General features: G+C 40.4%; 1 protein-coding gene across 2 annotated transcripts in view; it reads right to left on the bottom strand.

The window, feature by feature from the left end:
• NLGN1 (neuroligin 1) overlaps positions 1-24,756 on the bottom strand; it is a 429,421-nt gene extending 404,665 nt beyond the window's left edge. The window contains exon 1 of one of the 2 annotated variants that reach the window (XM_039713806.1): positions 24,591-24,756. The gene's annotated coding sequence lies outside the window, so the exon portion shown is untranslated. The other variant, XM_039713805.1, reaches the window with a different exon arrangement.
• Positions 24,757-27,637: the final 2,881 nt, after the last annotated feature.

Genomic DNA, 27,637 nt, shown 5'->3' with positions numbered 1-27,637 from the left:
TATTATCACAGATTGTCTACCCACTGCTTTGCTACTTGCACCTATTGTTTACTAGCACAAGCAGGTACTGGGGCTGCCAACATTTCAGGGGCTGTATTTACCCCTAGAGTTAGTAACTCAAATAATAACAACTGCCTGGCTTAATTCTGCATAAGAGTTGAGTAACTTCAGTACGTGCAGTTTCACTTATTAAAATAATGGGGTCTTTTTAGAAGAAAAGCCAAAATGACATCCCTGAAAAATGCTCAAAACACTCAAAGTTAATTAGTACAACAACAATAGAATAGGGATCACACAGCCTCATTAAAAGAGAGTATTTTGATCAAAAAAACAACCTCCACAAGCCAACAGCCATGAAGTTAAGCAGCAAACTGTCAGCCAATGTACCAAAATCAGAAACTCAAAGAAAACCAACAAACCAAGATACAAAAAAAACACAAAAAACCCAAAAAAACAAAACCAAAAACAAAACAAAAAAATTTCCAAGACCCTACTTTGTTCTTTTTAGATTCACACACGCATTTTAGATGGAAAATACCCCTAAAGCCAACCAAATACATGATCCATTTTGCAGCAGTCTCAGGAGCTGCAGTGACAACACTTATTCTAGAGGGGAAATTTGCCATATTTATCACATAGACCTCTGTCCACTATGTTTCCTATCAAGGAGTTGTAAAGCATGTAAAATTTAACCTGCACAGGTAATGAAAGTTAGATGTGTCTAAAAAAAAAAAAGACAAAGGCATTTTCTCACAAGTATCAGCAGCACATTTGCACATAATCATTGGTTAAAATTAAACAGGAAGGCAGTTCATAATTTTTAGGAACAAAAATACCTTGAAAAAGATAATAAACCTAGCAGAGAAAGTACCTGAGCAATATAATCTGCTAACAAGTGATCTTAGTGCCTTGGGCAGTCTTGAACAACAAGAGCTGAACTGCTGACTAACCACGATCAATAATACATCAACAAAGACATGGTAGATCTTTAAAATCCATAGTGCTTATTTGAATGGGGTTTTAGGGTCATGAAAAGCAACATGACCCAAATTGTATTTACTTCTCTCTGAATTAATCTGAAAATTACTTCAATACATACAGACTTCATTTTTACCGTTTTGGGTCATTAAGTGGGATATTATAAAAATCATGTTCGATAATTGTATCTTTTGTTGTTATTATACACACCCCATCTTTTTAGGGCTCCTTGCAGGTGTTTTGTTTTTTTTTTACTACTGGAGAATCAGAGTGGTTTGTGTTGGTAGGGGCCTTTAGAGGTCACGTATGCAATGAACAGGGACATCTTCCACTAGAGCAGGTAGCTGAGAGACCCATCCAACCTGGTCTTGAATATTTCCAGGGATGGGGCAGCCACAGTTTCTCTGGCAACCTGTGTCAGTGCCTCAACACCCTCACTCTAAAGAATTTCTTTATGTCTGGGCTGAAAGCATACACTGACAGCTCACATGCAGCTTTTCATCCTACAGTACCCACAGGTGCTTCTCTGTGAGGCTTCTCTCAATCCCCTCATCCCCCATCCTGTATTGATACCAGGGGTTGCCCCAACCAAGGTGCAGCACCTTGCCTTGTTAAACTGCTTGAGTTTCACACAGGCCTGCTCCTGGAGCTTGCCCAGGTCCCTCTGGATGGCATCCTGCCCCTCAGGTGTGCCAACCACACCACCCAGGTTGGTGTCACCTGCATCTTGCTGAGGGTGCACTCACTGCCAGTGTCACTGGTATTAAACAGAGGGCCTGCTCCTGGAGCTTGCCCAGGTCCCTCTGGATGGCATCCTGCCCCTGAGGTGGTGGTGTGCCAACCACACCACCCAGGTTGCTGTCACCTGCATCTTGCTGTTTAATACCAGTGACACTGCCAGTGTCACTGGTATTAAACAGTGCTGGTCCCAGTACAGATCTGAGGCACATTGCACATCACTGGTCCCCATCCAGACACTGATGAAACTGAACCCTCTGGATTCAGCCATCCAACCCAACCGTCCTCACATCAAATTCCTCTGTGTCTCATTCAGGTTGTTGTGGGAACCACATCAAAGGTCTTCCCAAAGCCCAGACAGATGGCACCTGCAGCTCTTCCCTTGTCCATGGATGTAGTTACTCCATCACAGCAATCCACGAGATCAGGCAGACAAGGCTTGCCCTTGGTGGAGCTGTGCTGGCCGTGTCTAATGGTGCTCCCTGTCCTCCATGTGCCTCAGCACAGCTCCCAGGAATACATCCATCAAAAATCACTCCGTTTTGCTGAAATTTTTGTCACCATAAAATGACACTGCTTGAATGTTTTCAAACTCGAATCACTAAAATAAGGAGTGTCATGTGAGTCTAAAGGCCTGGTAGCAACTCCTGCTCATCCCCTTGCTCAAGGGCTATTACACTGTAGTCCTTCAAAAAGACAGCAGAGGAGATCAGTCTAAAATGACTGTGTCTAAATAAAAGAGGAGTTTTGACAGAGTTAAACTCCTTTTAACACACCTGAAAAGTCATGCATCTCTCAAGTCCTAAGTATTCTCTGCTATCATTCACTCCAACAGGAGGCATTAGGACTTAGCAGGATCCAGCTTATAGTTCTAACAGCAAGAGGCATATCAAGAGCATATCACTCTCCATCACCAGGATTTTGAAATGCTGAGCATTTTTTAATACAGCACCCCAGGTGTTTGCTGCTTAAAACATACTCTACATGAGCATCTGCAGATGGCATGTCAACGGGGAGCCATCGAGATTCAAAAGCACTAACATTCTCTTTGGGACCCCTCGCTGGGGCCCTAAACAAAAAAAAAACAACAAAAAAAAACAACACCCATCACAACAAACACAACACCAGGAGGGAGGGGGGGAAAAAATCAAACAAAGAAAAATCCCAATATGAAATGTTCTTATGTCCAGCAAATGCACAACCTGGTCCTGCAGTCCTTGTTAAAATAAATCACCCTAATGAAAATAAACAAGAGATTCAGGCAGTGCGCTGCACAGGTAATGTTCACCCTGGATAACTCAGTCATGAATAATTCAGTCTAAGCTAAGCTCAAATAAGACCATTACTAACTGTTTTCATGTATGAAGGATTGATTTTCTTTCACAATGAAAGGAGGCTCAGGTTGCAGTGCTCCTAAAATGAAGCTACAGCACATACTGCTTTTTTCATCAAAGGATGGTGCAGGTGATGTACCTGGTTTGCCTCATACCACACTGGAGGGTGGGGATGTGAATCTCCTCATTGCAGGGTTGCACACTTATATGTAATATACAACAAAATCCACTAAGCATGGTCTAAGAAGGAGCATAAGCTGCAAGGAAAAATTATACAATTGTTTCTGCTCCTGTAACATTTAGAGGCTCTTATTCAAGACTGAGGTTGCCTAGCCTACAAACAGCACTGATATGACCAAAAGTATCAAACAGTCAATAATTGTTAGTAATTTATACACAGGTTGCACGGCCAGGAGGCACATGATGAATAAACGGCACAAAAATGAAGATCTCTGTGTGAGCAGAACAAGAATTCTATTTGACAGACATATGTAAAGCACTGCCTACAGAAAGGTTTATATTCAGAGATTTACAAGAACACACACAGAACTAGAGTGTATAGATTATGTTGTCTTTCTGATAAAAACTTTAAGGAAAGCTGGGTTTTGTCAGCTCTAGATAAGGGTCTTCTCGATATAACTGCAAAGTAAGCATCAACAGCAGATTTTGATTCTCATTTGTCACTCAAAAACACTTAGGAAGAAAAACAGCTCAAAGAATATGAAAGATTAAAATAAATTAGGTGCTCATTTTCCATGATAACTTAACACAGCCATTTAATAGGATGAAAACATTTCAAATCTAGGACTATTACACTCTACTGTGACACTCTAGACAGTAAAAGACATCCTACCCACAGTCATCATCACCACTTAATTTAATAACAATCTAAAATTAAGAGCAATTGACTCTCTAAATACTTGAAGAAGATTATGAGACTGAACCATGATGGAAGAAATCACTTGCTTCAAAGCTGTTTTAAAATTCTTTACATTATTACAGTTTACTTTCAAGAGTTACTTCATGAAAGATTATCCATGAAGTAATTTTTTATATTTGCAGCTGTCCTGTGGCCACATATTCCTATCAAAAAGTAATGAAAGCAAGCTATAAGTACGTTTTGCCACTGCTCATAAAATTTTGAATTCTTGCATGTTAAAATGCATAACATTTTCAAAGCAGATCAAGATGAACCTGAAATAGTTAGACAGTGAACAACAATTGTTGTGAATTAAATTAATTATGCCCTTTAGCCAGTTGTTTTACACAGGAGAGTCTTCACCACAGAGAACCACCAGCTTATGAAAACTGTCTTCCCTAATTTCAGCATTATGATTGAGATATGCCATAAAGATTAGACATGGTTTATCTTTGCATGTAAACATCTAATTGCATGAGAAGTTAATGAGAAGTCTAAAGCAAGTACTCAGGTTTTCAAGAGGAAAAATGATGCTGTCTCACCAGCTTGTTTCTCACCTTGTTAATGACACTGAAAACCCAATTTTGCTAACCATGAAGAAACCAAGTTTGATTCAGTCCTAATAACAGATAACTTACAGAAACAAAGAAACCAGCTGAGAGATTCCTGTGAGCTTCAAAAGGCTTTGGATCAAGCACATGGCAATTTTGCCTTTGTTTTTCTAATTAAACTTGATTATACCAACCCTCCTACTCTGAGCAAACTGCTGGAATGTAGATATGACCTGCAGCATTATTTAACCTGCTGGGATGGTGTTATTTCATGATCTAAAATTACACAGTTTGGCAATAGAGGTGGACTATCTACCTGAGTGCACATGGAAAAAGGTACTTTTTGTGTTGCATATCATTCAAGCTGAATATGCACAGAAATATTTCAGTAAACTTTGACAGTTCAAATTCTTCTTAATAGTTGTAAAGAAAAAAGAATGGGTAACATGCCATTTCTCAGTCTCTTTCTCATATTTCTCCTGCTATTTCACTAGGGGAAACAAACAAGTAGTAAATCATAGCCAGAAAGAAAAAATTTTTGACATTTCTTTTCATACCTTACACATAGGTACAGCTTTGCTACGTGTTGGGGATTTTTTTTATGAATGGAAATATATTTAATACGAAGTGCTGGGAAATTTAGATTTCATTTTTATTCTATTGCAGGCATAACAGTGGTGGTGTGAAACAGGCATAAATTAAGTAATACATACTAGGCAACATACTAAAATACACTTAATTACAATCAGTCAGTATATGTCTTCTCTCTGGCTGCTATAACAGCAGATATGCTGTCCTATCTGTACTCTGGGCAAAAAACTTACATCAAAAGCTCCTTAACAAAACTGAATATGCTAACTTCACCTATTTGATGTGAATATAATATGTATGCATGTTAATTCAGTGACAAGTTTCTTGTTTCTGAAACGAATAGGATCTATGAGCAGGTTTCTATGTACATATTTCTACATTTCTTTATTTCTCTATAGACATATGAGAATTTTGTTATTGTCATTTAGCTGTTCCTTACGGTCTATCCATCCAATTTCAACAGTGTAATTCGGCTTCTCTGCTGCTGAAAGGGGCAGGACTTGTTCCCCATCTTCCTTCTATGCTCACCATGCTCAGCCCACACCTCACCCAGCACTGGCATCACTTGGTTTTCTCAATTCCATTCACAAAGCCAGCATAAAATTATCTTTTTTTTTTTCGGGTTTTGTTTTGGTTTTTTTTCTTGGCCTAGTAAGTTGAGCTGGCCCAAGGATAGGTAGGGATAAAAGCTGCAGCTGACATCAGCTGTGCTGATAAGCCCAGAGAGGGGTTTTGTTTTGGTTTTTTTTCTTGGCCTAGTAAGTTGAGCTGGCCCAAGGATAGAGATAAAAGCTGCAGCTGGCATCAGCTGTGCTGATAAGCCCAGAGAACAAGGGTGGAAGAATGAGGACAGAAGAGAAAATGGAATCTTCTCTTAGCTCAAGCTCATGCAAAACATCAAAATGTCACTGATGGAAAACCAAGATAAAGAACATTAAGAAGAATTCCAGCTCAAACCAGACTAAAAGCCAAAGTCAAATACAGGGAGCTTGGGGACACCATCATGCCCTGGATCTTTTCAGGGTGGAAAGTGTCAGCTGACACTGGGGATGAAGCCAACCTCATTTCCCCACAGTGGCAGGTACTGAGCTGCTCTGGTTGCTGCTGCTCCACAGCCATGGACAAATTTATGATGGGCAGGGGAGTCCGAAATATCATTTCAAATTGTGAAATTGCATTTCATGCTCTTGATTAGTATTTTTAATTTTAAACCTTAGGTGCATTTTGAAGCTTGCCAAACAGTACCGTGAACAACTATTTTCAAGGCACATACTGTCTTTTGCTTTGAAAACAAGTTACAGTGGATGATGAAAAGCACTAAGGCACTTTTTCAATAAGGTGTCTCAAGAAAACAGATATTTTTAAGCAACAGGAAAGCTTCAATATGAAAAATACGTGTGCATTTGCAAATCGTTCCCTGGAGGACCGAATGGTTTAAAGAAACACCTCACATTTTATTTTGCCTTTAATTTAATAGTTCAAATCTAGCTTAATACAAGAGTAGAAGCAAACAGCTGTTACTATCTGTTACTGCTGGGCAGCCTATGCAAAATGAATAATTAGTTTTAGACCTGTTCCTATTAGATAAATTCTCATTTTGTAAAATCACCTCTGCACCCAAACACATCTGTCAGCAACCACAGTGTCTCTGGAAGCAGTGAAACACAAAAGTTATCATTGATAAATTAGCTGCTTCTTTCCTGTTAGTGCAGGAATGGGGTTGCTGCTGATGAACTATATTGCAGCTATGCATAACCTATTCCTAAAGCACTGCTGTTTTGTCTAGGGGCTTCTACTGCCAAGAAACACTCTTTTCCATTATTTCCCAAGGGGCCCAGATCTAAGGGTAGTAGAGGATTTCACAATTAGTCTATTTTCTCATGAGATGCAGCCTAAATTTTTCTTCCTCTTAACTCAATCACATTTTTCCAACTTAAAATCTCTTCTGCTCTACATAATTCTTGCCGCTTCTCTTGCCTGAGTCATAGTTACATTTATAACACCGTGTTGTCCCCCTGTACATCACCAACCAAAATGTTTTTGGAGTTTTCTTCCAGGTTTTTTGTTTGTTTGGGATTTGTTTTTAGTAGGGTGGGGGGTTGGCGGGGAGGGGGTTGTTTTGTTTTATCCTAACCTCACATCTCTCTGAGAGCTCTGTGATTCATTTCCTATTTACATTTCTCATCTTCCCAGACTCCACCAGCTGACAGGACAGAGTGCCTCGGGAGGGATGCTGGGGCTCCCTGCAGGATGGATTATGGCTTCCACTAAAGGACACCAAACACCAAGCCCAGAGCCAAGGCAAGCTCCTAGGCATGCACAACATGCCAACCTGGGAGATAAAAGTGCAGCACCAGAAGAAGGAGGGAAGGGAAGAAATAAATTCTCATCACTGCTGTCAAGAAACTAGGCAAGTCCACCAAATTTTTCTAGCTTGGGAGGAAAACCAGGTCCACGGCCCATTGTTCCTTATTTTTCTTACAATATTTGCTTCATTACAGCTGTGTTTCAGTAGTTTCTGAACTCACTGCATGAACAGAGCTGCACTTTCCACCACGTCCTTTGCTGTGCACCATCTTCAAGCACCCAAGACACAATGAGCCCTCCTGAAAGCTCCAAGACCATAAACCCTCCCAATCCATCTCCCTCAGGCACAACACAAAAAAAATTAGCTCCGACCCTGATCTTAGAGGTGATCTGCAAAGGTTTTGCTGAAAATTAAAAGCTTGTTTGAGATCCCTTAGGAAGATAAAAGTACACAGGTTGGTTAAAATGGAATTACTGCAGTATTAAAAAGGGATGTGAGGGACAGACTACCAATTACTTTCACCTTCACTCAGGACACAGAGCTGTGGAAAAGGCAAGAGGTGATCCCTCAGCTCCTTCATTTCAGGAGCAGCCTGGAACCTGCCCAGTCCTTGTGTACCACCCTCATGGCAGAGGTGCTGGCTCACACCCATCAATGGGGAGCAGAGCTCATTCCTGCCTTGCCAGTCACAGCCCTACAAAGCCCAGCGTGGTCTGCAGGCCCTGGCAGCTTCCCTGCCTTCCCTGGTACCTTCCTGCTTCCCTGCCTCAGTCTGGGCTCAAGCCAGCAGCCAGGCATCACCTCAGCACAGGTGGGAAGGAGCTTTGGTGGCATGGGCCTCCAGCTTTCCCCGACAGATGAATCTCACGGGCAGGATGTGCCTCCAAAACACACTGTCCCTAAATTCATCCCCTCTGGAGCTCTCAAAAAACATTGCCTGAAGACTTGACTTTTCCCTGCTTGCCTTGAAGAAACTTTGGAACACAGTCAGATCCCATCCGACCCACATCTGGAGTCTCTTCCTTCATTTCACTCAGTTTTGCTTTCTTCCTCCCCTTTTCACTTTTTAAATTTAACCTGACTCGACAATTTACAACATTCTTCACAGCTTTGCACCTTGTGGAGCCCCATCTGTGCATGCAAAATGCTTCCAAATCCAAATGTTAGTGCTCTGGATTGCGGTTTAACTGCTGGAGTTGGAGGATTTGTGTTTCAGGGAAAAGGGAAGGGTGCTCTGCCTCCCACAGCAGGAGAAACAAACTTTCTCTGTGCACTCTTTCTTGTTCTTAACTATGAGATCCAATGGAAGGAAGGAAGGACATCTGCAAGAGGGTAATGTAGAGAGTAAAGGAGTGGGAAAACGCTGCTGAAGAAGGAATTAGAACAGCAATACTTGAGTTCAGCTGTTCACCATTAACATAGCACAGGACCACAAAATGAACCATTCAGACCCTGTCTTGCAACAATTTGGAACCCAAAATCCTTGTCACAGGCTGCCATGGCCACACCTCTGTGCCTTTTGTCCTGAACCCAAGCACTGAGCAAGAATTGGATCACGAGCCATTCACAGGTGTGGCAGCAGCCTGAAATCTGCTTTGTGGTGTCTTTGCAGATGCAAAGTCACCCACAATTCTGAGTCACTTTGTACCACCAGGTTCCCCATCTTTTTTTCTTTTTAACCTGTGAAATAGATCTAACTGAAAGAGAAGTTAAATTCCCTTTGAATTGAAGAAAACATACATATTTCTAAGTAAAAGATGAAAAAGAAAGAAAAATTTAGAAAATTCAAGCCAATATTGATGCCTTGTAAAGGCTGACCTAGAATAGAGACAAGACAGAGCTAAAGAATAAAGTAGGGATTTATTAAGAGGTCTCAAATAGAGCCACCTTGAGCAGCACAACCTAAAATGGACAACAGGTCCCCAACAGGGTCTCACTTTTATAAGTTTTGGTCCATTAGCATATTGGAGCTAATTTTCCAGTCACAGCTTTAGCCCATGAAGTCCTATCCTTCTTGTTTTTCTCTCTTTGGTCCACATTGTTTATGCTCTTGGGCCTGAGGTCTGGATTGGCTGTCCTTGGGTCCCCAACTGGAGAAGGAATTGTTTTATCTGCCTACTCCGTGCACAGAGCTCACCATCCCCTAATATGAAGCCTAGACTTACACACTAAAGCAGAACAGAACCTGAAAGATATAAAAGCTAAAACCTGAAGCATGAATATCATCAATCAGAAATGCTGATGTGGGGTGGAAGCTCCCATGGTTCAGAGGAGATTACAGCACCTTAGTCTGTCCTGCAGTGGTGTGAAAGGAGCAGTCTGAGTGAACCCCAACCCTCCAGCACAGCTGCTCCAAGAGGCGAGTGTCAAACACTCCCTCAGGCACAGAGGCTCATGCTCTGGGAGATTGAAAGGCTTTTAAAATGCCTTGCACCCCTTCAGCGCAGCCTGAAGCAGCACAGCATGGAGCAGAAACCATTGTGCCCCACAATAATATACTGCAGAAGGGAATTAAGGGAGGCACTTCAGCTGTCAGCACTTTTTTTCCTCTCTTAGAATCTAAGAATGAAAATCTGGATTAGTTGCATGATCAGCTGTTGGGTTTTCTTTTAAAAATTCCCTACAAACTGTGTGGAAGGGAGCCAGCCACCAGCTTCAGCAATTCAAACTTGATATATTTAGGGAAACTGTACGTGCTTTCCTAATGAATATTTCCCCTGAGTCAGGGGAGCATAAGGAAATCTGAGGATTGCAGAGAATGAGGAGAAATGGATTCATAGAGTAAGTTGTAATTGTTTCAAGCTTCATGTGCTAGAGACAATAAAGGGGTCTGTACCACTGTTTCCTTTACAAAATTAAGGGTTCTTTACTTAGGGCCAGTGGAAGCTTTGGGAGTGAACTCTACCTGAACTGCAGTCAGTGTTTGTAGGATGGCTCAAATGATGCGGTGTGACACATTCCAAAATGCACACGTAATTCAGATTAATTGCCCAGCACACGGACCTTTTACAGCCTGCAGTGAGACTGGAGCTCTGTGGCAGCACACAATACAGAGAGCAAGGAGAGCCCAGCTCAGGGTTCACTTAGCAGAGACTTGATTCTCCTGCACTTGTGATGCTGCTCCTGACTACAAATCCCCCCGGCCCTCCCTGCTCAGCTGCAGGATCTGTCACTGCTCCTCACTCTCCTGGGTGAGTCACTCCAGCAGAAGGCTCTGACAGGAGCCCTTTGGTCCATTCACACTGAGGGAACAGCAGTAATTAGTCATATTGAACAGAATAAAAATGAACATAATCGACGCCAAATGGGTTCTATGGACTTTGTTCCCAAACCCAGTGGGGCTGAACCCTTATATTGTGCAAACAGGCTCCACAGAATCAATAAACTCACTGATTTATATCAGCTGACAACTGCCCCGTTGAATTTAATGGGAAATTATCTCTTTTCTATAGATTTTCCCCTACTGCTTATAATTACAGTTCTCTCAAATTTTACAGGATGATTCAATGATCAACATTCTTTGTCAGGCCTTTTAGAAATGGTCTCCGTTTTGGAAAGCAAGTATATGGGAGAGATTCAGAGCAGCATTCAGACTAATCACAAACCTGAAGTTACTATTTATTAGAGCAGTGCTGTCAGGAGCACACACCTCCTTACACACCACAGCCCCCTGACAGCCTCCAGCCTTTCCCACCCCAAGGCTGTGGTAGGTACCCCATATATTCTCCTGATGGTGGGAATGAGAAGCAGCAGATCCCCTGGCACAACAGGAGACCTCACCCCATAGAGGTTTTATGGCCATGGCTGTGAGTCTCAATAGTGTTATAAACTGTGTAAATTCATCCAGGTTTGGGTCATCACTCATGTCCATGTGTACCCCAGCACAAACCTACAACCTATTAAATGCCATTGGAGCATCTCCATGGTTACTCCTTTGTTTCTTAGCTTTGGTCATTGGCAAGTTAAAGTTTCTCTTGAATTGTTTGTTGTTTTGTTTGTTTTCTTTTTTTTTAATCTGAGTGGTTTTCCTGTACCTCCATGGAAAATGTCCAACATTTACAGACTAAAATTGCTTCCAGTATATACATGGTAAATATGAACTCAAGGGCAATGGCACCAGCTGTCAGGGAGAGCCACTGGGTGCTGGAGTCCCTTTGTGAGCCACAGATCATCCTATTTGAGGCACATATTTAACCCTTTTCAAGATCATAAAACTAGAGTGGTTTGGGTTGAAAGGAATGTCAAAGATCATCCACACCCAATCCCTCCATCATGGGCAGGGACACTTTCCACTAGACCAGGTTGCTCAGAGCCCCATTCAGTCTTGAACATTTTTATGCATTTAAAAGTTAGGAAGAAATGTATCAACTACACTTAGAGCTGAAGAAAAGTACAGAGTTTTGCTGCCAATATTGCCTTAACGGTGACAGAAAACACTTTCCCCATTTGCTTATACAGGAAAAGTAATTTCTTTGCAGATGGAGAGAAATTAATTTTGGAACAGAACCTTAGGTTACATCAGTGGAAATACACTGATCTACTGATCACAGATAAAATTTCATTAACTTAAAACAAAATGGTAGAATTCATTTTTAAGTGATAATGCAAAACCTACACAGAGTAGACCCTCCAGTAAGGTGAGAAGTAAGAACTGTCTCTTCCTGTGAAGTTGCAGATTCATTTTCATAAATTTATGAAATACTTCTCAAGCTAGTGGGAGTTGCTGTGCAAAGAACTTCAGTGCATTTAAAACACTCTTAAAGGCATTAACCTCCCACATTTTATGTTACAGTGTTCCCTAGGTAACCTTGGGGCAGGAACAGCTCACTCCATGATGTGCATTTCCCCAAGAGGCTGTTAGAAGGGAAATCACCCCAAGACAGTAACAGCATTCAGACATCTTCTCTTTGAGTTACACCCTCATAACACCAGTAACATCAATTTATCTTTCCTCCCTGTAAATCAGAATCTTCCTGTTACCAGTACTTAGACACACTCACAAATAACCTTAACAGAGCACATATAACTCATATAACTTCAAAAATAAACAAACCCTTCAGCAAGCTAGGGATAATTGTGTAGGCAGATGAAGATCGATGGTGAATCCCAGGGTACTGAAGCAGTAATTAAAAATAAACAAACAGGAGATAAAAATAGAACTTAAGCAAAATATTTTCCCATTAGGGGTATACAGTAGTCAAGCACCCTATCAAAAAAACAACAGGAGAAGAACAAATTTCTTTCTATTTTAAGTAAAATGAGATTCATATTCCTGTAGAACACAGGCTGCAACCTCCAATTAAGTAAATTATCAAAGCCAGAATAAATTCCAATTTTTTGAGAGTGGTAAATACTCAGCATTTTTGAAAAATTCAGAGACCCTGCCCTTGACTATGCAAAACTTGTGAGTGTGACTTCTGCAATACACACCAGTCACACCCTCCTCTGCCACCTGAAAGACCATGAGAAGCATGGTGTTAAATGCCTTAGCCCAGCTCCTCTACCTGAGTTAACTCAATCAGAATATAAATACAAGTGTCTACTTAAACAACACTCTCTTGAAAATGAGAGAGTGTACAGTACGGCATCACTTCAAACAAAACAGAAATACACTGGAAATCTTGCTTTAGTTCTCTCTTCTCTGTACTGTGAGAAATGTGATGATCTTGCATAGGTAATACAAGCATTCAGTGAGAGATATAGACCCACAAAAGGAGGCTCCAGCATAGTCCTTAAATGTTCTGTGTGCATACAACCTTTGTGTTTTGCCTTTTGGGAGTAGGCTCAGTTTAATTTCAAGTGCAAAATTTAGAACTAAAAAGGAAGGGCTAAAACAGTAAGGAACATCAGCTTGCCATTGTTTTTACTTTTATGTATAACTTCTTATTCTTCATTATAGTCACAATGCTTTGTGCAGTTTCACTTAAGCTTTCATCAATACTGCACAGAGTAATTTTGAGCCTTAGAAGAATCTAACTTGTAGTTAGGTATATAAAAGCATGCTATTTTCTTACTTCAGTTGAAAAACTATGCAGCATATCCAAAAATCACACTTAAATATGGAGGGGGAAAGAGAAGTTCAGTATCTATGGAAGCCACTATTACACTACTTTGCATTATCTGCATTTATATGGATATTGTTCCAGTTAAGCTGATGTTTGTTCTGTTCCATATCATGTTCCTCAAGAAATATCCTGGTTCAACAGCTGTGCAAAAACAGTGCATCCCAGCCACTGTAGACACACCCAAAATTCAAGTTTGCATATTGGTACCATTTTTCTTTCTGTACACTCTCCACATTATCTGTAAAATCCACTATAACTGAGATGAAAAGAAAGATAGGACTCTGGATCACAACAAAGGAAAAAAATAACCATTTAGGACAGCAGCAGAGCCAAGTGTAATTCACAGCTGAGCACCTTAATATCCAGAGTTTTCACACTCTGGTCTGAAAAATCTGCTCAATATATACAGCTTCTCTCTAATAAGATCAGGGCTCTGAGATCAGCCAAACCTACCCACTGCTTAGCTGGCACTGAATTTGCTAACGCATTTCTCAGATTCATACTTACTAATGGAGTCTTGAAAAGCTCTGCTGAGGTCAATGAGGATAGGAATTTTGAAGTCTTACTCCCTAGTTCCACAGATTGTGGGGTGTTTTTGTATGAAATCAGCCCTTTCTTTATCAAAAACAGGGGCAGACTCTGGCCACTGCTTCAACAATACAGCTCGTTGTAGTACTGGTGAAAAAAAAAGCACAAGTGTTCTCAAATTCCTCTAAAAATCACTTTTTTGATTGCAAAGTGGGGGCAATGAGAAGTGCTTTATCTTAAACATGAAAAATTACCAGCGATCAAGCACAAAGTGCTTCAGAATTGATGGAGGTTGGCTGAGCATAAGTACTGCTGAAAAGCCCAGTCATGAAGAGCCAGCTGGTGAGATCTGGGGTGGGAATTCTTGGGAGGGCTCTGTGCTCTGCTGCAGCTCATGGCAGTTCTGTCCTCAGTGAAGCTCTTGAATTTTAGCTCTGGCCTTGGAACACAACACCAGAAATGATGGAGAGGTAAAATTGTATGAAAATAAATTAGAGGTATTCAAGTCAGCAGGAACTGATTTAATTTAGAATCATAGAATCATTTAGGCTGGAAAGACCGCCAAGATAATCAAGTCCAACCTTTGACTGATCACCACCTTATCCACAAAACTGTGGCTCCAAGAGCCGCATCCAGTCGTTTCCTGAACACCTCCAGGAATGGTGACTCCACCTCCCTGGACAGCCCATTCCAATGCTAAACAACTCTTTCCATGAAGAAATCTTTCCTGATGTCCAACCTGAACCTCCCCTGGCACAGCTTGAGGCTATGACCTCCTTCCTGTCGCTAGATGATTCAGCTTATTTTTAGACCACAGGATCTACCTGACATCCAATTCCCAGCTTTTAACTTTGTCTTGGAGAACTTCTGGATGAGCAGTGACATACCAGAGGAAGGGCATGCAGCAACCCAAACAGCTCACAGTTAGAGGCCAGATTTGGGATACTCAGTGTTTTCCTTGGAAACAGGCACCAAGCTTTAGCTGTTGTAAATTCTTATTATTCATTGTGTTAATATGGCATAACTGTGTTTTGAACAATCTGGAGTTAATGGGAATACCCCAGCATGTTCTGGAATATGAAACAAAGGCACAAGTAATCTTAGGCTTCAAAAGTTTAATCAAGTTGTGGTAGCAGAAGAAAGTAATGCTGGTTAATGACAGCTTACTGCAGGACTTGCTCTATCTCCATGCTGTGTATATTGGCTTCTTCAAGAGCCAGGCATTAACAGCGTGATCAAATACAGGCATTTCAGTGCCCTGTCAGGGATAATGGTCCACAGAAACACTGCAGCAATCCAGGAAGTTATAGTTAAATTCATCTGAACACATGAATTCTGTTGTCTAGCCTGGGGAGAACTGGAAAATCAGTAACTGGGATATACCTGTATTTCTTATCATATAATTCTGTCATTTTACCTTTGGTTATTTAAGTTAGTGAGAAGATTCAAAACAAGTACGGAAAAATACTGCACCAATCCACACTGTGCAACTGCAAGTGTCAGCTACCTTGTCTGCATTAACATCCTCCAGCCCAAAAGCACCACTTAAACCTCAGTGTAATATTTTCTGTCATCTCCATACCACACTTGTATCCTTGTCGAAGGCTGTAGCTATGCATGAACCCAGCAACATAAAAACTTGGAGTAATGTAGGACTATATTAAATTATGCATAATAGAAAAGCAAGTGGCAGATGGTATTGTAGAGTATGCTGAGATACTGGTATTTATACAATAAGCATTAAAATAAATGTGTCTAGATAAATGAGGTTATTTGCAGGTATGATGCACCTGACACTGAAATAAATGTTTATTTTCAGGTTGCATGCATCATGCACAGGTTATTTTAGACAGATTTGCATCTGTCACATTGCAAGATTGATGTGACACAGAAATGCAGACAGTAGTAAAGGGAGCTCACAGTAGCAGGTATTGGAGACAGACAACTATTAGGAGACAAAGGCTTCATAAAACAACAGCATGGAACAAAAAGAAAAACCTACCAACATCAGGGAAAACAGGAGGGACAATAGGAGGTGGCAAAATGCTTCAAATCGCTTGAAAAATGAAAAATGAGATCAGGAAGTTAAAAGGGACCTGTCTTGGAAAAAAAATTACTGCAAGATGTAACAGCAGCTGCTATGGAGTGTGACAGCCACTTAGGAGAGAGGGAAAAACCCTACTGCCTTTTGCTCTACTCATCCCAATGAACAGCAAGGCTCAAAGACAGGAAGTGCTGTCACAAATCAAACCAGTGTTCACGTCCTTCAGTCCACTCTCTCTGGGCTTGCTCTCATACCCTGGGACAGAAGTGGGCAGTTGAGGTGTAGGTCCCATTCACTGTCCCCATAAAAATAATATATAACCAAAATCCACTGCAGACAGCTCATATAGCATTGCCTTGAACTACCCTGGCTATACTTCCCCACAGCTGTAAACAGATTTTTGACCTTCAAATCTGTTACCCTAAATAGATGCCCACATTCCTCAGCTTATAAAAGGATACAAAGATGGACTTAAAAAAATGTCCTGTCTTTTTGCCACAAAAAAATAGTTCTAGGAGGTGATGGGTCACATTATATTGTACCAGGTCTACTTGGAAAAAATTAAAATAATCACATGGGAGCCAAAGCAAGAGTTTGAGTGACAGGTGATAGAAACTTGGTGGGGATAACAGTAATATTTTGTTCATAAGGAATATTAATTATAGAGGAAGAATACAAATAGCCCAGCTTCTGAATGAGAAGGGAACACTCCCTTCTGCAGTGCTCCAGACACACCAACAACCCTGCATGCCTGAACAGTTGTCCAGCCTTTCCCCACTCTGGGATAAAGTCACTGCTTCGTTTACCAGGCATGTAGCTCAGACACTTTGGGGTACTGGGGGAGGTGAAGTGTCTATGCACAAATTAAGAATGCTTTTTCCCTTTACAAAACATCAGAAATAAAATGAATTTAAAGTCTCATTCCAGTGGTGCATTTAGAAGCTCCTCAAATAGTCTATTCCAAATCCACAGCAATTCTATAAAACAAAATGAATAGCACAAATCCAGCAAATATATCTCCTGCCAAGATGAGCTCTCCTGTTTTAAAATCTTTTATAGCATCTAATGTATTTATTTGCATCAAGAGGGCATTATGCCAGTTAACATCTGTGTTCTCTAGAGTTGGTAATTCTGCCTCCCATAACTAGTCATCAATTCTGCATGAAAATACACAACTGTCTTTCCACTATAGATTCTATTTGCTGCTCAAATTTCCCATGCACATTTAGAGAAATATTTAGTGAAATTCTTCTGCATAAAGAGATATAGACAGGAAAGGATAATTCAAACATCTTTGCACACCCCGCCCCCACCTACTGATGGTATTTATGGACCTTTGTATTCAGAGCTGATATTCCATTATGAAAATAATTAAAGACCAAATCTCCTGCTAATATAAATTGACATGGCTTCTTTGAAAGGTACAGGAAATTTCCCAGATGTCCACCAGCTAAAGAGTCAGTCCTGAAACCCTAGGGCAATTCACAGCACACTAAATCAGTAAATGCACATATATTTTAATGTGGTTTAAATGACCTTAACTAACAATCAAGTCCTGAAAGGCTAACATAATTTCACCAAAAATAAGGAATTTTTTTTTGGTTTATAACAGAAAGCTAGATACCAGGACTGCAAAAACATTTAATCTCTCTTCAAATTTAGGTGCCTGAATTCCTTTCCTTATCTAGCGTTAAATGAGCAGGAAAGAAACCCATCCTTTGCCAGTGAGAAATGATAAAGGAGAATCAAAGCCATAGGAGACAAAGAAAGGATCCGAGATTTGGCCAAGATCAGGAGCAACTGGGTGGATCCAAGGCAAGCCATGTGCCAAGCAAAATTATGTAGGTCATTAGAGTGCAGTGAAAGAACCAATTTTCTTTCCAGCATCACCACAAAGTTTCCTTCCTCAGCTGACCCTGCTGCCAGCCTGACCAACCCCAGCGTGCAACTGCACTGTGCTGCTCACTGGCAACATCCCTAAATGCTGCAAGCTAAAACTCTGCTTAGAACACCAAAACCTCCAGCTCTCAGCCCTACAATTCAGTGATTGGGATGTTGGCTTGTCGATGGCAGTGCCCTCCGTAGCTGGTTTTATGGGAAAAGCTCCTAGCACTCTGCTTTCTGTAAAGAATTACCCTGCAGCTGGAAACCCAAGAGCTCTGCACTCCAGCACTGGACAGAAAATGCCTGTCCAGCAGCAGGGTCTGGTGACCATCCTACTAATTAGTGAACTAACCATTGCCTAAATGACAGGTGGTTCATAAAGGCCACTTACAGATGGCCTGGGCAGTATTAGCAGAAGGACAACGGGCTGCTTTTCAGTGCCTCACTCAGTACTTGCAGTGCTCATTTTATTGTCTGTTTCCCCAGAACCCTTTACCACTTCAGCCTTGGGATCTGTGCTTTGGTTCCTGCATAGCTTCAATTGTACAAGAAAATAGCTGTGTAACACTCCAGCAATCAGAACAAGGGATTTCAGATGAAGTGCTGTGTGCTCTGAATATCCACAGAAGAAACATCTTAGAATGATGAGGTCAACAACATACCCAGCATCTCCTAGAGAAAACACATACCAGTTTTTACTGCTGCTTGAGAGGTTTGTGAGCCAAATTATAGTTCCTATATTATTGTCAAGCACAGTACTCAGGTTCTCAGTTTATTAGTCATAGGCAGGCATTTTATTTATCTGTTGCAGTTACTACTTTTTTTTTTCATTTTTTCCTTCAGGTTTCTCTTCAGCTTGGTGTTTTCTCTTGAAATTGCTCATATTTTGAGCAAGAAAGCAGATTTGTTTTCTGTGATCTATGTTCAGTTGGTGATATCAGAAAATAAGTAGAAGAATGTGGTATGGTTTCAGGTTACATGTGGGAGCCAATTTTCTAGGATTAATGGCTCAATTAAATGGAAGTATAACTTCAATATTCTTTTTAAAAATGTGTATCAAGTCACACCATCTTTCTCATTCCTGGAAAATGTTTTAGTTATTTTACAGACCAGTGAAGTTCTGAGAGTCAGGTCTTTTTTGTCTCAATCACAACAGGCTAAACTTTCAAGCTTGTATACATACATTCTTACAGGACAATTTATGGCAGTGCAATGCCAGTCAATACCACAATTAAAGAAACAACAGGGCTTTCACACTAGCTATGACTGTAAATTACTCTTTACCTCACTGTTCACGTTATTAACTCAATTAATCCTTTCGTCCAGAAATCACCACCTTTATAGATAGTTCTGAAACACAGAATGTTAAAGTGGAGCCATTCAACCAGGACACCTTTTGCCTTCCCATTCTCAGTATAAATACTGAAAGTGGTTCAAATTTGGCTTCATGCATTTAAAACAGGAAATTATGTACTTCTACATTTGCCAAAAAAATGGCTTATGTTGAGGCTTTTTTTGTTCTCACTGCACAGTGCAATAATCAAAGGCTAATGAGCAAAATTTCTCTGTGAGTAGGTGAGAAATCCTTTGAGTTTTCCCCCCACTCTTTTCTGAGACTGAACTATGACAGTCAGAGAACTTTTTTTTTTTTAATGAAAAGCATTATAGTGTTGCAGTGCATTCCAGCATGAATATAGCATCAGCCAGAATGAAGGAACCACTTACTAATCTTATGTGATTCTACCCAATTCTCCCACACACCTGAGTCATGGTCAAGCTGTTGAGCCTCCATATATTGTGATTAATGTAAGCAGCAAGTAAAAGTGTTCTCCTGTGACAGGATATTTTGACTCCACCTTTCTATTTCCCACTTAGCCCAGACCTGAAAGCAGTGAGAAATGGTGTGATGAGAATCATCTGAGTAGTTCTGATACTTCTGTATAAAAAAGTGCTCTAATATTATTTGGCAGGGACTGCTGCCTCCTAATCATCAGACTCACATCTTCACAACACAGACAGCAACAATAGGCACTGTCATTTCCCCTAGAATTGGAGCACAAAAGCATTCAATATGTTTGATTTTTCTGTCTCAGAACTCTTGATTTTCCAGGTTGTCCCTAAACACAAAACACAGAAGTTTTATTGTTCACTTTATAATGAAACATTTCAGCATTGTAGCTTATTGTTTGAATGGTAATTAGGTATTTTTGATCTTCCTTTTAATGCTACTTTTTTTTTATTTAAACACTTTTTGTTGTTGAGCAAACTGAGGTGTATTCCTGGCTGCCACAGTACAAACAATTCAATTTGGCAGATGCTGCACCTGTCACTGTTTTGTGTCTCCTCAGAGCAGAGAATTGCATTGGTGCAAATGTCCCTGTTGATCTGCCTCTACCACCTATGTCTGCCTTACAGTTTAAGCTGGCATCCATCAGTTCTCACCGTGTTTCAGCACAGATGATGCAGAAACACCAGGCATTGCAAATTCTGGCCACAGTCTGAGCAATACAGACTTAAAGCATTTATTTCTCAAACATCCCACTCCAACATCTGGGGAAAAATTGTAACTACAATTCAAGTTCTTGAATTAGGCTGCTGTATGAGGAAATCAAGGACTTTTTTTGTGCATTTGTATGCATGAAGATCACATATTCTACCAAGAGCAGCAGAGCATGATAGAAGTTCATTGTGCTTTAGTGAAAAGGTCATTAGACATTTGAAATAGTAATTACCTGTATCTATTCACTATCCCCTATGACATCCATGGTAAGAGAGTTCTCTTTTATCGCGCCTTTTAGACAGTACATTTCACATGCACTATAACAAGGAATGCAGGGGTTTTTTTAATTACTTTTATATTTTGAAATAAATTATTACATAACATTTTTTGGGGGTGCCATCTTTTTTTGTGAGCTTGGAATGAAAAAGTGAAATGTCTAGCAGCAAAAACATTGACAAATATTGTTAGACCTCTCCAAAAAATAACTATTAATTAAACCACAGAACTCTGGTGCATTAAAATACCTATTGCTAAATTCTGTATTTGAGAGATAGGAGGCGGCAGCAAGGGGCCACCAGAGTTATCCAACGTAGAGATATTGCATCATGCTCAGGTTATGATCAGTTGTTTCATAAAACAAGATCAGACCATGACCAGCAGCAACTCCAGCCTAGCTGCACTTATCTTTTTTTTTTTCTTGTCCCCAAGAAGACACTTAATATAAAATTTAATCATCTAAAATTGTTGGACCCAGGGCTCACTCATAAAAAGTCCCCTCACTGAAGGGATACAGAATGGGTTTTTTAAAAATTAAAGTCTTTGTACTTCACATCTCAAATGCCTTTTGATTTTTCTTTTTTCTTTTTTTTTTACCTTTAATATAAGCTAAAAATAATTTTAATGGTGATTGCCATGGCAATAAGTAAGCTAAGCTCTCAATATTTGAGCTTCCAACTAATGCCAGAGTGTTCCGTGTCGTGATTTGACTGTGATTTATCACACCCAGTTTAACAGAACAAACCCCACACAACACTGAGACTCATCATGGCTCCACACAGGGCAGCACAGGGAGGAATTTGGATCCAGCTGGGAAAGGAACAAGGACACCTGAAGTCTAAGTAATTTCTTGGAAGTAGGAATGCTGTGCTTTAATATATGGGAATGCAGCTGTAATAGCTGCTGCTTGCAGCCAGGGGACTGAGGACTGGCTATGGAGGAGCTGTTCTGCATTTTCCATGGGCATCACTTCCCAATCCTCCTGCTTTGCCACTTTCTTCTGCACAAAGCCTGTTTTACCTGCATTTTATCAGAGGCAATAAATCCAGTCCTAAGTGAAGAGGTCCAAGCCTCTGGAAATAAACTTGGAATACTGAAAGTGCCTCTGTGACTTTGGTGAGGTATTGAGAAAATTAACTTGCATTGATACCAAAAAAAAACTATTATTGATAAGGCATTAAAGAGGAATTTTATATCTTTGCCTTGTTTTCATTAAAGAAATATGATGTTTCCCTTCAAATCACACAAATTTGGTATATGCTTGTCTATAGAGAACATAAAAGATGGGTAATCAAGAAAACTTTCAATGGCTTTTCCTGCTTGACTTGCTGTATAAAGGGCAAGGAGCCTGATTTTATAGACCCTAAAATATAAAAAGGACTCAAACCGCAATATACAGCTTTTTGTTGTTGTTTGCTTCAATAAATCTACATTTTATCTTCTCTGCAGGGCATAAGTTTATCTTCCAAACAGCATCCATTTTGAAGAAGCACTCATCAGCACTGCAGGATAATTTTTTTGAGAAGTGCTGGAGGATTTCTGACTCCTATGGAGCAGGAGTATCAGAATAATATAAAGATTAGAGTTTAAAACATAAGTAGAGGAGAGCATATCTGCCCTTGTCTTCTGTGACAGACAGCGCTTTGGCATGCAGATCACTGTTAGAAAATGCACAGCCTCACCCCAAAGGGTAAGAAAAGCAGCACTATGATGCAGGTGTGTATTCAGGAGCCAGGTGCAGGCAGACAAGCCTGATTCTGACACCACACGTAGCCAGTCACCTGTGACTTGCAATTTTTCACTTGTTCTGCATCTCTGTATAACTTTCCTCAAATCAAAACCCTAGTTCATCACGCTGCACATTACCACCAGGAGCCATTACCACAGCTTGAGCCTTTATTAAGGTATCAATATTCTTCCCAGCACTCTTTGCTCCACAATCCCCAATTAAATTACTGCTTTAATTGTCTGCTGTCACTGACAGATAGGCGAGTTCATGTGCTACTCCACAGCAGCAACTGAAGGTACTTGCCTAACTGCAGAATTACAGTACAGACTTAACTGTTCTTTCTTTATGCAAAAGAAATGGTCATAAATCATTGTTTCAGCACAATCTGCTCCAAATGATGAGTTTGGGGATTTTTTTTTCCCCTTTTTCCAGACTGTGATTCAGACTAGCACTTGCCCCTGGCCTGATTTAAAAGTTACTTTCTGCTTTGCAATCTCTATCAATATTCTGGGAGTGCCAATATTCACTATGAGTATTTCTCTTAAAATAGAAGAGTTTTTTTAAGTAGTTGTCCATATTTTGTGTGCATGGGAATCCTTCTTAATGAACATCCAAATATGAGGAAAGGGATTGACAAACTGGAGTGAAGTTAGAAAGCCAAATTCTTCGAGTTTCCTGGTAAATAATACATTATTTTCTCTGGACTAAGCCTCACTGTGTTCCATGCAGAAGAAGAGGAACCAAAAATGATCAGGAGCAATGGCATCCACCTGCACATGGCTAAAAGTGACAGTGCCTCCAGCCACACAATATTCTCTTTATTCTGTTTTGATTGTTTTATACGAGATCAGAGATTTAAACTGTGCTGAAGTGCTTTATAGCTCTAGCTAAGTTAAGAACTGACATTTTAATGGCACGTTTGAGGAATTTATATAGACAAGTCACCTGACCCTAATGTGATAGCTTCGGTGTAGCCTGGAGTAATTCAGCCCAGACCCCGTGGGGTCAGACACAATCGTAATTCTTTAGACTCTGAGCTATTAAAATTCAGCTAGACTGTGAAGTTGACAGCTGTTTACTGTAAGGTTACCTCCTGCCTGCCAAATAATCGGGCTGCTCTTGGCACCTTTCCACCCTCTGAGTGGAGAAAAGGCTTCCTTGTCATCAGAAGGGAGCTGAAAACGTCGCGTTCCTCCAGCCAGGAACGTGGGTACCTTGGAACAGGCTGAAGTGAGACTGAGCTGGTCCGTTCTCTTACCTCACTTCTTCTCAAAATAAATGTTACCACAACATTTGAGGGGAATATAAACTCCAAGCTAGAATTCTGCCTAGTAATACTGGCAGACCCACAGAGAGATTAAGAGTAATGGCACCTGCTCTTTCAGAGCCTCCCAGCTTTCTATTTCTGTCGAAGAGAAGACCAGGCTTGCTCCCTTACTATGAGCAAAAAGAAATACTTTCTCCTTTGTTACAGTAAAAAAAAAAAATCCACCATTTTTAACGTCAGCTGCCAAGAAGATACATATTAATGATAGAAAAAGGCAAATGTCACACTGAAGTCAAGGAACACTACAGAAAAGTCAGCAAAATCCTCTCATTAGAGCCCTACTCCCCATTCTTCATAATTTTGTAATTCTGTGTTTTACTGTTTCTAAAACTGCTCTCACGTCTGTAGAAAACATTTTGTATTATAACAGTATTAACTAAAAATAGGGTAGGGAATACAACAACTCCCCTTCCTTTTCAGCTCTCCTGTGTGCTCTCTGCACAAGCCCATGAGTTTGCACTGCCACAAAGCTTGGGAGTCTCACCAAAGAGGACAAACCTTCCTCATTTTCCTTTGTAGTCAAAAGCCCATGCTCAAAGGTACAATTCAGAACCACTCACAACACATGCAAACAAATTAAGTCTTCAATTTTCCAGTCACTCTACCTGTGGAAGGGCACATAAAAGGCAATAAAACTACAAATTCTTCCTGTTGCCACATTTTAAAAAGAAAACAGAGAGATAACTAGTAATTTTTACTCAAAAAATGCAGTGTAACAGCCTACCTGCAACAGCACTGCTGGGCTTCTGATCCTCTCAAGGGGAGCTGCAATCCACCATCCCAGCTGCCTTAGTGCCCAATGCAGTGTAACAGCCTACCTGCAACAGCACTGCTGGGCTTCTGATCCTCACAAGGGAGCTGCAGTCCACCATCCCAGCTGCCTCAGTGCCCAGCTTGAAAGGTGAAGACCCTTAAACACCTCTCCTTTTAACATTTGCTGTTAATTAGCTCTAAATAGTTTTTATTGCACTTGCCTTGTTTGGGTCTTAGGCTCTGTGTAAACGACCCCAATCCCAAACTCAGTGTGGGAGTTGATTGTGGTGAGCAGAAAACTGCTGTGTGGGTGTTTCAGGAGCTGGCTGAGAGGCAGCTCACTGGAACTTGTAGGTTTTAAGTCACTTGATAACTTCTGAAAATTTTATCTGAGTGCTTTGAACACCACCAAACATGAGCAAAACCAGGATGCAATAAAGAAACTCCTTGTGAACACAAAAAGTGTTTTCACTCTAAAATGAGCTGCAGAGCAGATATTTGTCAGTCATATGGAGGCACTGAGAGGCTTAGTGCAGGTCTAACACCCCAGGCTGAGGGTAGCAGCTATCTGCTCCCATCCCATCCCATCCCCATCCCATCCCATCCCATCCTATCATCCAGTGAATTTTGCTAGTCTGGGCTGGTGCTCTCACTCTCTTCATCATCCATCAATAGTTGGCTGTTGTGTTCCCCAGGAAAGCGATCTCCACATTTCCTAGGCATTAGGATCAACTGTAATTCCCATTTATTTTACTTGTCTCACTCGTTGTTATTTACCAAGCCCTCCTTGGTCTCTGTGCTGTTAGTTCCTCTGTTTTCCACGACTAAGATGGATGCTGCGTTCTTAGCAAACAGGGCTGCTCAACAGATGGCTGCTCACTTCATGCTCTATTGGACTGATTGTTTGCTCTTTTTGTAATTAGATTTTTTTTCTGGTGCTTTGTATTATTTTAATTAATCCTTATTAATGGATGGGGCTAAACAAAAAAGGCTCTCAAGTGTAATGATTTTTAATAGTTAAGAGCAGGACTTCTCATATAACAGCATTTTGGCCTGAAAACCATCTTCAGATTCTACTTGTTCGTGTGCAGGAAATTGTTTTGGATGCCATTATTTTTAAAAACTCAAGTAATTTTCTTCAAACTGAGATTATTTTCTTCCTTTAATGAGTATTATAAAACCTGTCAGGTCTGAGGCTTCTATCTTTAGTCATTTGTTGGAATTATGCAAGTCCAGAATTTAAAATAGAACATATGGAGCCTCCTGACTCGGTTCAAAAATGGCAGAACTAATTCCACAGAAAGATTTCTCAGAAAAAAGCTGACTTTGAAGCCAAGTGGATCATGGAAAATTTTAGCAAAAAGTGTATTTTGAGAAGGTATGAGTTGCTTAAAATGCTATGTTGCATCTTAATCTTAACTTTAGCATTTGCTATGAGGAATGCAGTAATAACATTATAATTATCTATAATATCTGAGAATTTTTGTTCATCCTACTTAAAGGTAATGCAGTGTGAGTCACTAAAAATTATAAAATTGAATTGCCATTTTAATTTCAGGATATCATTGCCTCTACTTTGCACGACCCAGATACACCTAGCTAGGAAGAAAGTTTTCATATATATATATTTATATTTATACAGAAGTGCACATTTACACGTAGCAAAAACCAGCCTTGATAAAATTGAACATCGCTGATCTTTTGGGCAGTATAGTGATGGACACTGAGAAAAAGTGACTCTGTGAGTCTTCTCCTCCCATCTGTTATTTCTCCCTCTCTCTTGGCAGTTTTTCCCAGTGCCAGGGCGGCGTGAAGGTCTGAATCCAGCGATCTGAGTGGGTGATATCTATCAATCTTGTGCCACACGTATGCAGCATTGCTAGGCAACAGGTAGCAGCAAGACACCCACATCCTGCAATTTCCTTTTGGTGACTGAGACTTTTACTATATTAATTACACTGAACTTTATTTCATGCATTTCAGGCACTAACTTGTATTTTTAAAAACTCTTTGAGCTAAGATTACTTTCTGCTGCGTGTTGAATGAACAAATATTGGCAACTGATAAAATCATCATTCCAACAATTGCTAGATATGAATGTGGTAGATGAAGGTTTCTAAAATTACAGATAAGTGTGGTATCAGATTATTTCGTGTAGAAAATAACTCTGCTACAAGGAAAAATTTTTGTTAGGCCTTCAAAACATAAAAGACATAAAAAGTGAGAGGATAACTAGGGAGGAAGTTCCTTTATTCTCTACTTGCTTTCTCTACTCTATTTTTTTGCTGGCTCCTCTTTTTCGGTGGTTAGGATGCTGCAGAGGGACCAAGCTGCAGATTTACTTTCATGCCCCATCACAGACTTTTTGTGTGACCACAGGCACACGAGGCTGTGTTTTACTACAGAGAAAGGCAAGTGAGCTGCACTCACTTTACTCCTCTGGAATTAGCCCAGCTTAGGAAAAATGGCCAGCCTTCAGCATTATTGCACCCTTGCAGGCAATGTATTTTTCTATGGATCTGGGATTTCTCAAGGATGTGTTCCACAGTTATTTAAGCTGCTATAAACTGGGTCATTCTACACATTTAATTTTGAAATAATTTGCCTGTCCTTTCTGAATACACAAAGGAAATCCCTGAAATGTGCTCAAATGGAGCTAGTCTATTTGTTGTAAAGTGCTTGTGTTAGCCACTGATGAGTAATAGTAAGTTCAGCTTTAGTTCACACCCTCTGAGAAACCAGGCAAATCAAATTAACAGTATCATCATGCTCATATTCAAAGTTTTGCCAGCAGACGAAACATTGTTCGGGGCAACCCCTGAATTACAACCCAAACTACATTTGCAGCCAAAGGCTCTTTGAAGGTGTGTTCAAATGATCAATCAAGTTACCATTACTTGCAGAACTACCACTAGTTTCTATGTCTCAGCTAAATATGAGTAATTCAGCATGCCAGTATCATTTATGAGAAATTGAACATAGCCTAAATCAACTTCGTCTCACCTGTGTCACTTTATATGCCACAGTGTTTGTGAGCTCACTCTGATCTTTGTGTGCTCATATAAAGTTCCTTGACACATGAAAATTCCACATCAGTGCAGATAGTTCCTTA

Source organism: Passer montanus, unplaced genomic scaffold, assembly GCF_014805655.1.
Source record: "Passer montanus isolate IOZ18808 unplaced genomic scaffold, ASM1480565v1 scaffold29, whole genome shotgun sequence".
NCBI classification, from domain to species: domain Eukaryota; kingdom Metazoa; phylum Chordata; class Aves; order Passeriformes; family Passeridae; genus Passer; species Passer montanus.
The sequence above is the reverse complement of the archived record's forward strand: the minus strand, read 5'-3'. Positions and strand labels throughout refer to the sequence as shown.